The sequence below is a fragment of the Vidua macroura genome, chromosome 4 (genome assembly GCF_024509145.1).
Source record: "Vidua macroura isolate BioBank_ID:100142 chromosome 4, ASM2450914v1, whole genome shotgun sequence".
Lineage (NCBI taxonomy): Eukaryota > Metazoa > Chordata > Aves > Passeriformes > Viduidae > Vidua > Vidua macroura.
In genome coordinates this window covers 68,403,691-68,420,534 of record NC_071574.1, presented here as the reverse complement: position 1 = coordinate 68,420,534, position 16,844 = coordinate 68,403,691, and the positions used below count along the sequence as shown (strand labels likewise).

The 16,844-nt window shown below is 45.4% G+C and overlaps 2 long non-coding RNA genes across 2 annotated transcripts; one reads left to right on the top strand and one right to left on the bottom strand.

The window, feature by feature from the left end:
- Nucleotides 1-682: 682 nt before the first annotated feature.
- On the bottom strand, nucleotides 683-6,579 carry LOC128806558 (uncharacterized). The gene is made up of 2 exons (XR_008436866.1): nucleotides 6,283-6,579; nucleotides 683-1,036 (listed from the first exon to the last, which is right to left on the bottom strand). It is a non-coding gene; the product is annotated as an uncharacterized LOC128806558 (long non-coding RNA).
- Nucleotides 6,580-6,641: 62 nt separating this feature from the next.
- LOC128806468 (uncharacterized) lies at nucleotides 6,642-15,209 on the top strand. The gene is made up of 5 exons (XR_008436830.1): nucleotides 6,642-6,713; nucleotides 7,547-7,616; nucleotides 11,854-11,975; nucleotides 14,654-14,726; nucleotides 15,092-15,209. It is a non-coding gene; the product is annotated as an uncharacterized LOC128806468 (long non-coding RNA).
- Nucleotides 15,210-16,844: the final 1,635 nt, after the last annotated feature.

Below are 16,844 nucleotides of genomic sequence, written 5' to 3'. Positions count from 1 at the left end.
GATGACTCAGGTGTGAGGAGCATGCACTCCCTGAGCTGGCAGGCAGGCTGCAGGATTGTCACCGATGCACTCACTGGGATCTAAGCAAATCCTCCCTCTGTGTCACTGCAGTGTTACAAACACTGAATAGTTTCCTCACAAAATGTTCTGAATGTCACTAGATGGAAATAGCACTTCAGACCTCTTTTCTGCTGCCTATCTCTGTGCTTGGTCATTTTTATCTCAGTTCTCATCTCCAGGAGCTCACAGGGACACCTAGCCCAGCCAGGCAAGCTGCCCTGCTGCTCCAGGGAAAGCACAACCCTCTCTCAGTCAGGTCTCCCACAGGACCTCTGGGCACTTGGCCCATGATGGAGGAGCCAGCAGCTCAGAGGAGGAAAGGCTGGGAGCAGCAAACCTTGGAATGCTCTTTACATGGCATGTCCGTGCTGGGGACAGATCATGGAAACACAGAATGGTTTGGGTTGGAAGAGACCTTAAAAAAATCATCCAGTTCCAGCCCCTGCCATAGACAGGGACACCTTCCACTAGACCAGGCTGATCAGAGCCCCATCCAGCCTGGCCTGGAACACTTCCAGGGATGGGGCAGCCACAGCTTCTCTGGGCAACCCATTCCCAGTGTGTCTCACCACAGTCACAGCAAAGAATTTCAGATTTTAAGTGGAAGAGAAGTGAAAGTCCCTGCCTGTGCAGGGTCCCTTTATGGGCCGTATCCATAGCAGGGAAAGCAGGAAAGGTCATGTCTGTTCCCAAGGCATGAAGAGGTCACCCAGCCCCATTTGACCACCGGTGTGGTAGCTGGAGCAACCAGTCCTAGGTCTGGTCCCTGTAGTGCCTTCAAGCTTTCCTTTGAATAGTTCCCAGTGGACGCCTCCTCTGTGGTGTTTCATGGGCTGTTCATTGGCCAGTGGAGGAACCAAATTTTGGCTCCTGTGGCCACAGGTACTGGTGAATGCCCAGAGATCGGTGCTTCTTCAGTTCCTCCTTCACCAGCAGGTTGGATGGGGGTACTTGAACAAGGAAAAGACATGGACAGCTGTGAGAAAAAAATCATCAAACACCATTAGAAAAGATCAGGGAGTGAGTGAGACACACAGAGAGTGATTCAGTGCAAATAGCATGGCAGACAAGCCAGAAACATGGCCAATACCAGAGGGGTGAAGAGTCAAAGACAGGTATGAAATACAGAGGATTGTGTTAGTGCTGTGAAACTAAATACAATCAGCTGAAGTAGAATGGTTGCTCACCAGCTCCTCCATCTCCACTATTTGTGATAATTTTAAAAGCAATACTTGCTAGAGATACAAAATGGCCCACTGGAGAACACCAAAGGTTTCTGAGGAAGAGTGGTTTCTGTACCTGCTCCTACACCTCCTAATCATTCAGCATTTGACACCACCTCAGTCACAAACAGCCTGTCATGTGTCTCCAGCTTTCTGAGGGTCTGTGGCTGTTTCATTCTCCTCTGTTGAACCCACACTGAGCACAGGAGTCCTTTCCCAGCAAATTGGGATGTCTGGTAAAGCCTGCTAATGTGCTTCATGATTATTGATCCATTTGTCTCAGCAAGTGCTTTTCTGGCTTCATCAGGGCTCTTCAGACTATGGGGAAGGACAATATTCCCCCTCTGCATTAAAGGGGTAAATTCTTGTGGAAGCAAGGTCTTGCACTGAAATTACTGGTGGGGACCATGTAGGGTGGTGTCTTCATCAGCTGGAGAGGCTCCAGCCCCTCAAGGTCCTTCCTGAACTGAGGGGCCCAGAGCTGGACACAGCACTCCGAGTTTGGGCTCACCAGTGCCCAGCACAGGGGGACAATCACTGCTCTGGTCCTGATGGCCACACTACTGCTGATACAGGCCAGGTGCCATTGGCCTTCTTGGGACAGATTGGCCACTCTTGACCAGCACTGCCAGGGCCTTTTCTGCTGGGCCACTTTCCAGCCACTCAGCCCTTGGCCTGGAGCTCTGCAGGAGGTTGTTGTGGCCAAAGTGCAGACCAGCACTTGCCTTTGTTGAACCTCAGACCATTGGCCTTGGTCCATCCATCCATCCATCCATCCATCCATCCATCCATCCATCCATCCATCTATCCATCCATCCATCCATCCATCCAGTCCAGATCCCTCTGCAGAGCCTTCCTGCCCTCCTGCAGATCAACATTCCCACCCAGCTTAGTGCCATCTCCAAACTGACTGAGGGTACCTCCCTCCCCTCATCCAGATCATCAATAAAGAGATTAAACAGAACTGGCCCCAGAAATGTTCTCCTGGAGGACAGGAGTTGTGACACTCCACCAGCTGGATGTGGCTGCATTCCCCACTGCTCCCTGGGCCTGGCCATCCAGCCAGTTTTTCACCCAGCAAACTGTGAACCCATCCAAGCCATGAGCAGCCAGTTTCTCCAGGAAAACACTGAGGGAAACAGTGTCAAAGGCTTTCCTAAAATCCAGGTAGACAACATTCACAGCCTTTCCCTCATCTGCTTAGCGTGTCAACTTGTCAGAGAAGGACATCAGGTTATTCAAGCAGGACCTGCCGTTCACAAGACTGCTAGAGGAGTCACTGCTACCCTTAGACTCCATCTCAATTTAACTGAAATTCATCTTGGATGTTTCTTTTTGGTGGGCTACCTCAACAGTGACTCTGTCCTATTCACATTAGGCGTAGTCCTAACTGCGGAATATCCCAGTTAGCTGTGGCTCCGAGGTCATGGCAAGGTGGCCGTGTAGTGTCATCAGCATCCCAAATGTCCTGTGGCTGGATAACATCTGGCCACTGTCAGTTCCCACAAGGACATGTGACATAACCCGGACAGAACCTGAACGTGCGCCATGGTGGCTGGGTACCCACATCTTCCCCTGCTCCCATGTCCTGCCACCATAAACACAGATAATCCCCAGCTCATGCTCAATCAGTCCTTCTGAAACCACTTCATGGGCTTGAATTTAAGCTCTGCTTTATGACCAAGAGAGCACAATCCTCGCAAAGCCCCAGTAATCATAATACGTGGAGGCAGAATTGATACATGTGGGCTTTTTCTATCACTCAATTAAATGGTTAGTTTATGCAACATGCCGTCTTTTTGAATCAAAGCTGGGTCACTGTTAGGCTGAGGTAACATTAATTATTTTTCCGCTTGTCGGATCCCATGAAAAGGATGTGAAAATGGCCTGTTTATGAAAGAGTGCGGGCAAAGGCTGTGAGCTGATTATGTCAAACATATTCAAAGCTTCCTCTGCAAAAGGGATTGTGATCAACAAAGCATAGCCCACACCTGCACCCATTTCACAATGAAAGTTGTTAGGACCATGAAGCTACTGGGGGAAAAGAGAGGTTGCATTAACCCTTTTGGGAATGGGATCCTCCACTGTAGGATTTACACACATGCACAAAGTTGCTTTTCTTAATCCCTCAAGGAGATCCCAAGAACATTACTCTGGGAGCAAAACCAGTCTTTCTCACCTAAGTTTTTCTATGCATTGGTTTTCTAAGCTGGATGGAACCATCAGATTGATGAATTTCCTCCTGCTGTTTGCTGAACTCTAAGGGAAATTGCAGAGAAGAGCTGTTTGTGCTGAAAGAACAGGAAAGCAGTGCAAGCTCAGCCCCCAGTCCCAAAAGTTCTGTTCAGGGCAATCCTGGCACCTTCAGGGCAAGTGCCTATCACAGGGATCACACTGCTGGAGTCAGGCCACCTCCTTAATAAAAAATGTATCTGCCTGGAAGGCAGGAAGAGAGAGAGAGGTGTGCTCTCAGGGAAAGCTGAACTGCATCCCAATGGCAGGGTAGTTACCAGACCCCATTTTTTTTTTTTACTTACCCCGTTTTCTTGCAGCCCTGTTGGTTACAGTATTGCTGGATAAGATGGTCTGAATTCAGCACTGAGCCTGGCTGGAGCAGGAGGTTGGACCAGAGTTGTCCTGTGGTCCCCACCAGCCCAGGTGATGCTGTGATAGGCAGAGCTGTGTCCTCATGAATTCTCATAAGATTCACAAGACTCAGGGCAACCTTGCATGTGCTGCTCTGTGGGGGAAGATGGGGCAGAGCAGTGTGCCAGCATCTCTCTCTCTATGTGCTTAGTATCTGCTCTCCCTTTTCTCATTTGGGTGGCAGTGCTCAAGAAAAGAGATTTACAGCAAGTGTGACCTCCCTGACAGCCCGTGGTGAACCCTGGCCAGCTCACAGTGCAAGCTCAAATGGCAAAGTGGGTGCATTCACCTGCCATTTTCCTGCAGCACCCCAGGAATTGTGCAGGAAAGAGCTCAACATTTAGAGTCCTGATATCTGGCCAGAAATGCCTTTTTTTTTTTTCTTTGAGCTCCCAGAAGGTCACAGTCCCACCTGTGTTGGAATTTTCAGCTGATCCTGTTGGCTGGTACAGATGAGCCCTCCATGAGCAGATGAGCTCCATGACAAACTCCTCTGAAGCCATCTGAAGTCAACCATGGCACACAAGATCCACCCCAGGTGCTAAAAATTCACGTTTCTGTTCATGCCTCCTGTGGTTCAGCAGATTTTCCTGGCTCTGTCCTCTAAATCCTTTCTGGCTCCTGTGCCAACTCAGTATTATCTTATGGCAAGACCTGGGACAATCCTTTAATTCAGCAAAACTTCTACTGATTAATGTAAGAATTTTTCCTTAATAAGGATGCCATAGACTAATTGCATTTGTTCTAATTAATGCTCCTGAGGGGAGATCTAGAAATGTCCTGCTAAGCATCACATAATATAAAACCAGATTAAGGAAAATCTCCACCTGATTCTTATCAAGTTTGAAGTTTTCCCTGATTCATTGCATGATGGTAAAGAAAATATTCCTCTTGTAGATATTAAGACTTCCAGAATGATTTTCCCACGTATGCTCATGTAAAATAATGTTGAAACAACTACCCTGATTATGGAGCAAAAGTAATTACACAATAAACCTCTAAAACTCTCATGTTTTAACATCTTCAAGCTGGGTTTTGGAATTTTTAAAGATGAAATGCTGTAAAAAACATTGGCTAAATGCTCTTTGGTTGGGCTCCAGTCTTATGTCTGGGCCATGAGAAGTGGAAATGAGCAAGAAAGCAAGGCATGCTGCAAAGAGGTGTCAGTGACTTAGGTAAGAAGGTGAGGAGGTAATTTTTCATTATCAAAGATACTTTAACCTTGTTTGGAAACAAACAATCAAACAAAACCTCCAAATACATAATCTAGCAATCCTCATAATTAGCATGGAGCAAGGAAAAGTGAGTTTGGTAAACAAAAACTCAGCTAAGAAACTACTCTTGATTAATATGAACAGCAGTCATTGGAATAATTGTTTTATTTTAAAATTCTTCTTTTTTTTTCTTTTGACAATTTAAATCCCTTCCCTCGGGAGTTTAAAATAGCTTCAAATATTTAAAAGGAGCAGAGGGTAAGAGCATTTTAGTCTAATAAATGCTACAAGCTCTTTTGAGAGCATAATGAAAAACGTTATAAATGATGAAGAATAGTCACTATTTGATTGTAATTATGTAGAAATATACTAGATCTCTCAATAGTATTTCTGTGGGTCATTACACAAATCAGATTATGGCTTTCTGCACAATAGTTGGTTCAATCATGAACACACCTCTTTAGAAATCAGAATTTCCCACTTGCAGGATATTCTCTTGTTTCAATTACTTGTTGCTAAAACTAATGAAAAGCTAAAATAATATCATTTTCCTGGAAATGATGCCCTGAAAAATGTTCATTAATTGTAAGTGTCAGCATGTGGACATATTTTCAATATATTTTTTCCAAAATCTTAGTGTTTTAATGCATTAAATGGTACTTTAAGCCAAAATGTTTGATTTTGATTTTGAAATGTTTTCCCCTTAGGAAAAAAAATTCAAATGCTTTTTAAACTAATAACTACTTATGAAAATTTTGTGGTGAGAAAACGGCAAGATAAGACCAAACCAGCTTTAAAATATTTGTGGAAAAATGTAAACACGAACCGTGTCTGAAGGAAAGTTTGTGTTTCCAGGATGTGGCATTTACAAGCAATCCCCTCCTCTGGCTGAGAGCAGCTGCTAATGCCAATGGCCCTTGGCAGCCTCTGCAGCTTCTGTCCCTCCAGTCTCCCCTGCAGGTGGGACTTTGCCAGCTCCAGGCACTGTGAAATTGTGCTGGCCTGGACACCAGGGCAACATGGCCACTGAGGCTTCTTGAGCAGTCCTTGCTACACCTGGAGACTCATTTTCCCTGAAAATTATTTCTGCTCCTGGAGCACCGACCAAAGTGCTCAGGGGCCGAATAGGTGACACTCACCTGATCACAGGCAGGTGTCTGCCCAGCCCCTTGCTCCATCTGAGCCAGCCTCGGGCTCCTCTTCTCATCAGGGGAGAGAAACTGGATTTCTCAGAGCCTCTTTAACTCAATATCTGCATCTGACTGATGAAACGAGCCCTGCTTGGCAGCTCAGGAGTAGACATCTTCCATACAGACATCTGCAATTAGGCGAGGTGAGTCCTGTCTATCTATCCACAGCTGATTTGGCTATTCCTCTTACTTTCCCTTGGAAAACCACTGGAACACCTGACAACCAGTCCAGGAGCAGGAGATCGCCTCAGGTACTGCCCATACCATTTACCCACTGTGACATCAGCACCATGAGCTGCCTCTCCTCAGCCTTTTTCTGTTTCAGCATGGAACCAAAGGGAGGACTCAAACCCTGTAATAGCACAGATATAAGAACTACAGTATGTATATAACTCCAGCTAAATTCTATAGGGGCCCCTAATGCACCTTTTTATGGCTTTGGCATGTGTGCCCTGAATTATTCATCCCCATGCTTGCATCACACACCCTTGTGGAACAGCAGGGACCCCTCACAGCCTGGCCCAGAAGGTCCAGTATCACTCTACAGGTGGTGTCCACAAACCCTGTCCGTAGTCTGGGAATGGGAAACTGGCATTCTGGCACAAGTGCAAAGCAGAAATGAAGTGTTATTGTCATCTTAGATTGTTTGGCAGCCAAGATAAAACCAACGTGTCAGAGGGAAGGAGACGATGGACCTTTATCTGTAACCTCTCTCCTCCTCACTGGTGGTGGTTTTTCATGACATGTGGTTTGTTTTGTTTGTTTGTTTTTCATTGGAGCTGAGTTCCAAACAGGTTGTGAATGGAATCAAAAGCTGCTTGCTTACCTTTGGATTTTAACCTGGAGGTGTAGCTTCTCTACCTCTTTTTATTTCTCCTTTCCCCACATCTTTCTCCAGCATCTCCAGTGGCAGATGCAGTTTCTTCTCAAAGGAAATGCCAGCAGGACATTTAATGACTTTCCCTCTCCTCCAAGGGCTTGACTCATAATTATACATGGAAAGATACACAAGAGATTATAAGAGGAGTAGCAGGCAGCCAAAACCAAACTGATTTATGTATAGTGTGTGACATATGGCAACATGAGACAAGATCTCTGGCTTATGGGCACTCTGGCAAGACACAAGGTGCATCCTGTGGCAACGCCTTGTGTTTGCAGAGCTCCCATTTCTTTTTTTGGTTTTTTTTTTTTTTTTTTTTTTTTTCCTCTTCAGGTCTTCAGTGAGGGGACCCCAATCTTCCTTGGCCAGTTCTGACTCAGGCATTGCTTAGACACGTGCACAGGTGAGAACAACACTGCTTCAAGGGATAAAGCATCTCATGGAAAGATTTTATCCCATTTTCACACACTATAAATGCAGGTAGTGATATCCCATTTATCTGCCTCAGAAGGGAGTGTGAGGGCAAGTTAATGGTTTAAAGCACCACGTAGTTGTTGGTTATTTTTTCTATTGTCATGAAAAGTCAGAACATAAGAGCAGGCAGTCTGGCTCAGATCACCACTCTGACCGGCCCAGTCATGTCTCCAGCAGCTCCAAGAGCAGGAGTTTGGGAAAGGGTCATCAGGACAAATCAAGACCCTTGTATTTACCTTCACGTAGCCTTCACTTGTTTCCCACTGAACTGAAATAATAGCAAAAGATTAAGTATTACCTTACTTGCCTTTCCTTTCTTTATCCCTCCTTCCCTGGAAATGAGTCACCATGTGAGACAGGGAAGTCAGGAGGTGTCTGCTGTCAATGGGAAAAGCAGCTCTCAGTCAAAGGCAGTGGGGCAAACCTGCTTCCTACAGCCAGGAAGGGAGTGGAAATTTCCATGTGGCTGGTGCTTGTGGGTCCCACCCGTCTTGCCTGCAAACCCTCTACCTTTGATTCCAAGGTCTCCTCACAATGGACTTTTTAATGCATCGTTCTGCCTTTGAAGACTACTGCCAGATTATTTTTCTTATCTGACTTAGGAAAGATCTGACAGGATCAGTTAGCTAGCTCCAGGGTAGGTTCTTTGAAAAGCAATGATTTAACAGGGCTTTCTTTTACCTCCTCTTGAGGTTCTCCAAACTTTCTGGTTTATCCACCTCTCTGATACACAGCACTGCCCTCAGCGATGCCTGGACAGGCTTGGTTGAGGTGCTGGCACAGCCTGACCCATGGCTGTAATTCTTCCCTCAGTGGGGCTATGGGGATGTGGAGAGCATCCCCAAATACAGCCCCAGGACAAGGGGAAGCCTCTTGGGGCAGCATGGAGGTCCAAGGTGCTTGGAGTTAGCAAGGGGGCAAGCACTGAGTTAATCTGCACTAAAAGTGACTGCCAGAAAGCTCTGGCTGTGCATTCCTCTCCCCTTTTGGCCTCTGCACAGCCCTCAGTGAGGGTGGAGGGAGAAATGATCCCTGCTCAGCTGGAGCTGGACGCCAATAAACACTCAGTGCTCAACTGGCTTCGGTTGGTCTCTGTCGGATTTAGCCCTTTCCTGACCCAGAGATGGGGCAACTGAGAGGTGTTTTAAAAAACATTTATTCCATTTTCAGTCTCATATGAAGGGTGAGACAATACAGGTGTTACAATCCATGCCATCACAACCAGAAGTCAACTATTTCCTGATTCCAAAGCGCTATAAGCGTTCTGTACCTTTCGTACCACTCCTGCGAGGGTCCCAGGGTTTGCTGGGCTGGAGCGGAGATCAGCAGCCATCCCAGACAGCTGGGACCCTCGCAGGAGAACCAGAGGGACACAAGGTCTCAGCTAACTAACAGCAGGCAGCTGGGTCTCCTCCGTGGGAAGGGCAGCCCCACGGAGCGCTCCATGGTGGGAGGTGTGGCTGGAGGAGCTGTGGCGTGGGACCGGTGGCACTGTCAAGCACAGAGTGGCTCACGGAGGGGTCGCATGCCTGAGCAGACCCGAGCAATTCACAGTCAGAGCCATCAAAGCAATGACCCAGCTCCTTTAACGCGCTGTCTGAAATCGCGTTCGGAAACTATAACACAAAATTTTAATGCTCCACTGTACCGTTACAGACAGGCCAACAATGATGTTTTACATCTACACGTCACCTTCCACACCAGAGAATCCCATTGGGAAGGTCTGGAGCGAGTTCAGGGAAACTCTGGGGGCTAATGGCATTATGCAAAATGTCCATACAGGCACACAGCAGCTCAGTGAAGTATAATCCTGGTCTCCTTCCAAAGCTGGAAAACTTTTAATGGGGGAAGATAATAATTTCCCAGAGGATTTTGGATTTACCAAATTTGCTGCCTGTGCCTAAGCTAATGCTCTCACTGTAACCCTGTTGAGTAAAAGGGCAGACAGAGACATCCCATGACCATCCAGACCAGTGGAAGGAGAAGGACAAGACCATCTGCAAGAAGGTGCAGAGACGCTCCAGGATTAGGATGACTGGAAAGCCCTTTATGGAAAAAATGGAGCCCAGGCAGGAGAGAGGAAAAGAAGCTGTGGGGAGAGGGAGGCGGCTGTGGGAACAGCACAGGGCTTGCAGCAATGGGGCTGCCTTGTCTGCTGGGACTTTTGCCATTCGTCCAGATTGGAGCTGGTGATACAGCAAAGCTCTTTCTCTCTTCATTTTTTGTTATTCAGACAGATAGAGCGTTTCTTTGGTTGCCATACAGAATGAATTTCAGATCTGATGCCAGAGGATATTCGATATGAGATCTAAACAGAGCTGTGTGTAAGCTCATAATGCTGTCTGTGCTGGAACATGTTGCAAGACTGAATCTTGCTCTATGTTAGTGCCATCAGATACACCTTAATGCAATCAAGTGTAACACACCCAGCTGAAGAAAAGATGTGACATCCTTGCTGTAAAGCTAACAGAAAAATCTCCAAAAGGGAACAAAATCCCATTTGGCAAAGCCTCAATCAGCTCAGGGGAAATTCAGCATTGAGAGTGTCTAAGTGCTCACAGTGCCCCGTGCAGGGTTATGGAGGGAATTCTCAGAGCAGGGAGGGAAAGGAGGCATTGGCAGCAAGGTACTTTAGATAACATTGCTCCTGATCTTGCCTGAGATTCACCCTCTGCTCCGAGGCTGGGAACAGCTCTCCTGGATTCACCTGTCTGGATAAAGAGTCTGCTGCCTTCAACTCTGCTCTGCCTCCCTTCCTGCCCAGGGAATTGCACTATAATTTGGGAAAGCTTGCAGATGGTGAACTCGTAATTAGGCAAGATGGGCCATGTGCAGTCCTCACACCCAGTGCAAATCTAGCTGGGCTGGAGTCCACATCTATGGCAATCACCACGATCTCTGCCACTTCAGACTGTGGAACCCTCAGGTGTTTCAAAATGTGTGTACCCATCTAAGTTTCTTCTCATGCAGGTGTCTGTCCCCCTCTGTGTGTTTGGCTGTTTCTGGAGGGAAAATCTTCTGTAGATTAAATATGGAAATCTACTAATGCAGAAATTAGGGTGCTCAGAACTCCCTAGATCCAGATCACTTCAGTTTTCTTCCCCTCCTTTTCCAAGCACGCTGTGATTTGGCTTTCCATCCCAGAATGGGAATGTAGCACATGCCCAGCAAAAGCCTTGTGCTGTGCAGATGGAGCAGGGTGCCTTTAGCAGATTCTTCATCAGGAAGATGGAAATCGTGTATTAAAAGGTAATTGCTTTTGCATGGTTTCCTGTAATTTTAATTTTAAAGTGTGCAAAAAATAGACTAGATACCTTTGGTATATTTTTTGTTCATACTCATCATCTTCCAAGTGATAATTCAGTATGCAGAACATGAAAAACTAGAGAAGAGACTCTGAAACCTGCCCAGAGATTGTGAGCCCACAGCCAACGCTCTGCAGAGTGTGGTGATCTGCAAACAGCACCAGCACTCTCTGTCATTCACTTCCAGGGGGAAGCCCAGCAGCAGTTTTCACAGCTGGCCTTATAAAATTAATTCAGGTGGTTGTGATTGTGTCAGGTTTAAACAGTTTGCTTCATCCAACATTTTTTAAGTGAACCACAGAATCATTTAATCCATCATGGTGGAGAACAGGATTTCTGATATCTGCTTTCACTTTTAGGATATTTGTCTTGCCATCAGCATGGACTTCTCCATTCAGGCTGAGCATCCTTCCTGTCACTTTATCCCTTAGCCTTTTTTATGGGACTGATCCTGCAAAATGACAGCTGGCACTGAAGCTGGCACTGAGAGGGATGGGGGACAGGAATGATGGGGGGTGTGATGAAGGATATGAGTGTCACTCTGAGTGACCAGACTGTTTGACACCTTTTACTGCAAAAGCAGCTCTCCAAGCCCCACAGCTGCCTTCCCGACCTGCAGCCACTTCTTTTTATCAGGCAAATGAGGGTTTGACCCTGTTTTTCTGAAGGTTCACCATTATGGGAACTTTCACACCCAGAGCAATTTTGTGGTCAGAGCATGGGGCTAATAAGCAGAAAATTAAGTTAAGTTGTGGCTTTGGAATAGATACCTACATGCCAATGAGCCAGTTCCCCATCTAGAAAATTAACACACTAATACTTTCTTGCTCTATTGATTGTCTTCTGTGCTTACCCCACAAGATCTCTGTCAGGATGGTGTTTGGTTGTAGAGTAATTGAGAGGAGGACTCTGAATTTGGTCAGCCCCCGTGGCCACTACTGTGCCTCTTCCCTCCCTCTGCATCAGCCCTCACAGCCCAGCAGGTAAGTTCCTCTACAATATGATTACAAAAATTAAATATTCCCTAAGACAAGGTCTGAAGGCTGGTCAGCGTTTTGGCTTTGGGAGGTGACTGCCTACAGTTGCTGCTTCTGCTGTGACACAGAGCTTCTGACCAGCCCAGAAATATACTTCTCTTTCATTTGTTGATTATTAAAATATTGCTAAAAATGAAAAGACAAGTTCAGTGCTGGGTATAAGGAAGGGACAAGGGATCAGCCATGGTGATAATCTAGAGTGTGAAAGCCCCTACATATAAAAGAGGAACTTTTTTTCTGTACAAGACAGGATCTCATGTATACTCAATGCACACCAAAGACAGTCAATGGCTCACCTTGAGAAATAAAAAATTCCTTTCCTCAAAACTTCTCTGAGACAGTAAATAGACTCTATCTATAATTTTATTAAACACTCTAGATACTATTTCACATGCAACTTGACATATGCTGAGTTACTCTGCTCATCCTGTTCCTCACAATATTGTTAATGATTCAGTGCAAAATGTACATGCACAGTACAATGAAAATGAACAGGGAGGGCAAAGGAGAATCTAAATGCAGGTAACAATTAACTGTGGATGAAAAGCCATTATGATCACTGTTCAATGACCTGCAGACACCACACTCTATTCAATAACTGAATATTCCCCTCTTCAGCTGATCCCACTTCAGGTCCCCTGCTGCTTTTTGCAGCTTTTACAAGTAACAGAGTAAATCTCAGCTCTAAGGTGGAATCTGAAGACGCTCATCTACGTGCCTTTCCTGTCTGCTGGTGGAAGCTCTAATTACAAATCTGAGTTCAAGCACAGAGGAATGAGCAGTTGATAGTAAAAAAATATCTATATCAGTCATAACCTAAAAGGAAAGACAGAACAAACTGAGATTGCTTAGAATAAGGAGGAGAAGACAGGGTGAAAATGGGCTGTTGGCCTTTGAATATATAAAAAGCTGCAGTGGAAAAAAAAGGGAACGGTCTTCTCCGTGTCCATGGAGCAGCACAAACAGTAATGGTGTCTGGATTCGTTGTAACCATTAGAAAACACTTCCAGCAGCAAGGTCAGGATGCAGTGAGGTGGTTTTGCTGAGAAGATTGGGATGCCTGCAGTGCTGGACACCTTCAAAAAGTCTACCCAGTTTATAGAACAGACTTGACATGTGGAGATAGAGTTTTTTAAGTCCTTTGCAGACTAGTCATGATGCCAAAATTTCATGCATTGGTTAGATAAATGGATTTCTAATATCTCTGCACCTTTTTTCCCCTGTAATTTTAAAATTGAAGAAGGCAGAATTCAAGCCCCTGGACTGACAACTGTAATCAGACAAGGAAATAAAAAGAGCAGTAATAGGATTACCTGAGCATCACAGTTTGCCAGACCAGGATATAAAAGACAAAATTCATAAATCATGATAGAAACTCAAAAGTTACTGAATCTGAAGAGGAGCCAAAGCCCTCAATTTAGTCCTTTTTTTATCAAACTGGTGAGCAAGAATGTAATCATGCAGTTCATCAAGCCTTCAGCATGTGTGTGCTCTTGGTATGTACTCAAATGTGAATATATGTGTGTGTGTGTACACTCTAATGTTCAGACTTATTTTACTGATGGTAATGGTGTAATAGTGAATGCAGAGTGCAATCCCTGTTTTCCAAAAACTGCTTGTTCTCATTCAAAAGCAAAAGTTTATTTAGCCATCCTTACGACAATGGAGGTTCCATTCAGAACAGATACGTAAACACATTTTAGGAGCAAAACTCATCCCTGAATTTTTAACTATACATATTTTCAGTTGTGACCATGTTAAGATTAGAGACAAAATTTCTTCTGATTTTTGAGATACTGGCAAATGTAATCAATCATTTACTTTTCTACATTCTCTACATTTCTGATTACACAAAGTTAAAACTGCATGACCTATTCAGTTATGATGTAGCATTTATGGTGAGCTTCATATTTTTAAAATCTTGCATAGACAGGAAGCATGGAGATCAATGATCACTAGCTACAAAAAAACCAAAATCACAGGTGCTTTGAAGCTGTGAGCATTAAAATGTCACAGGCTGCTGAGTGACAGCAGATGAACATTTATAGCCACAATACACTCTTGATGATAATTTTTTATTTTAAAAATGGTCGTTTGGTACTGCTGTCTGTGAGTTACTTATTTTTCATGCACACAGGTAGATTTTAGAAGTCCAGATATTACTGTCATTAGGAAGCTGACATTGCTGTATGGCTGGTATATTTATTATCACTAAAGCTACTTGAGGACATGTGGGCCAACCAATGATGGGTTTCTGTGGTCCCTAATAAAGGACATTTCCTGAGCAATAGGCAGAATTTGCTCCATGTCAAAAATTGTTATATATTAAATGACAGTGGAGGCAGTAACTGCTTGTGATCATATCCCCCGAGTAGGTAACACTACACTGAGCTTTGTACAGTTAACTTGTAAACATTCCTGGGGAGGGGGATTCCTCTTGGGAGTCGGCTTTGTAACGGAGAGCATTGCTAACCTTGGCTCGGTTGGGAATTTATACTATTTCCAGTTCCTTCTTCCTGCAGCTCCCATGCCAAAGTACAAGTTCCGCTAAAATAATTTATTATTATTATTATTCTGCTAAAATAATTCAATCCATGGATTGCATTCGCTTGTACCTACACCAGAAATTCCTCAGCATCCTTCAGATGTCAGCTGACAGCATTCCTTGCTTCCTCTCATGGACTTGGTCAGCACCTGGTAAGATGGACACATCTTTTCCTCATCTTTCCCCCTAACACAGCCTTTGAAAGGACTTTCCATGCACAGACTGTCCTTAGCACTGCATGTCTGAGGTTCCAAATTCCCTGAAGCCTCCCAGTCCCTGGGAGCTGCTCCGTGCAATTTAAATGGATTTTGGCACACGTCAAAATTGGCTCTGCGATATATGACCTTAAACACCAACTCCAGACTTCCAAACTTGAAAACTGTGCCTTGATCTGCTCTTCTCTCCTATGTCCCCAGGTGTGGGGCAGGCACAACTCAGTGGATTTACACAGGTGCCATTTGCAGAGCAAAGAGGAAGCACCAGGACAGAATAATGCCCTTAGATGTGACTTTTGTAGGATGATGGCATTCCGTGCGCCTGGGCTGTCCTGTTATCCTGGGAAGCAGAGCCTGGATGCCACATGCTAGCCCAAGTTCAGGTGTACACAGGCCTGTAGAGCCCTGGTCACTGCCAGCACAGCCCTGGGAGGGCTGTCAGAGGTCTGTGCTCTCCAGGGAAACACAGAGCTCAGGGGCAATGGAGCTCCCCAGAAACCTGAAATGAAGAACAAGTGTAAGGACTGTCTGAGTCCTGCGATTACTGTTCTTTTGCTAATGTGCTTTGCGCTGTTCTCTTTATAAATTACTGAATTATCCTTAGGAACAAAAGGTATTAGGGTCCTGCAAGCTTCTCTCAGTTTGTGGTAGGACTAATTCATTAATGTGGCTCCAACAGGAATGTGTGCAATGTTCTTTCTAATTGGACATGACTGGTCAAGAATGACTTGGCCTCCATCCAGATCACACTGTCACTTATGCTGTATAATAAGCTACTACTACTGGCCCATGAATCAATTTTTAAACAATCTCCAGTAATGAACTTGGACGGCCCATTGTTGTTGACAAAGAAATGCACAGTCCTGCTATTGTCTAGGGGCTCAATTATGGGCTCTTGCTGATAAAATAGAGGAGGGGGGGAAAGGGGGGGGGCAGTGTACGGACAGTAGTGACAGACTGAAAGAAGTGTTTCATCTCTGGGGTCCTTACAGAGGATGACAAGCCAAAAGGTCAGTTTCATAGAGGTTTAACTTGAAATGTCTGAGGACAAAAAAGGCATCTAGAATCATTAGGAGATGTGAAATTTGACTTGCACCATTGGAAATCCTTCATATATTATTTTAACTGTAGAACTGACAAACTCTTTGCCCACTGGGTGGGAAAGAGAAGTTAAAGAAAGTAAGAGCTTTATATTTCTCCAGTGGGGGGGAATAAAAAGGTTAATTTTAGTAACTCTGGGAAGAGTCTGTGAGGAAACTGTCAATGTTTCAGCCCATTTGCCATTGTCCTGAGCCAGCAGAGTCAACGCAGTTAGCAGGAGAGGCTGCTGCCGGCACTGGCTGCTGGGCGCCAGGCTCCCAGTGCTTTCCCCTCAGATAACCTCACCAGTCACCGAAATGTCAGGGCTCTGCCCAGTTCCCCCTGCCTGAACCAGCCTCATCAGCACTTTGTTCAGGATTACTCGCACGTTACCGGGATTCCCGGAGCCCGACGGCATAAAGGGAAGGAGTATCTCTGCAGTGGTTCTTAGCAGCTGGGTTTGGCATGGAAGAAGATGTGCTTGAAATGCTCTTCCTATCTGAACGACACCTTACAAAGCAAGTTCCTTCTCATGCCCATGTGGGGACACATCTGCCAACTCTTTTTTTTTTTTTTTAAAGCTTTAAAAACACCATGCGAAGTCAGGGAGTTGATACCAGGTTTCTTCCAGCAGCAGAGGACACTGCTGTGATCCCATGGAAGAGTGCCCACCCAAGTTAAAAAGAAACAAGCAGGGTGAAGATCTCCAAGTGAATATGTCCACTGGGCCCATGAGTAGAAACTTTCTCTCTTTCCTGGTGATTTCATCACAAAGATGGAGGAGAAGGGCGCAGGGGGGCCTGCACTAGGCAATTCCACTGTGTATCTCCCAGGAGGGTGAGTCACTTCAGGATAAGACACCTTGTCTCCATTCCCCAGCCACAAAGCAGGACAACCTGAGTGCTTTTGAAAGGCCAGCCTCGAGCAAGACCAGTGGGTGGGATGGGATGAGGAGGGGTCCAGCAGGGAAGGGGG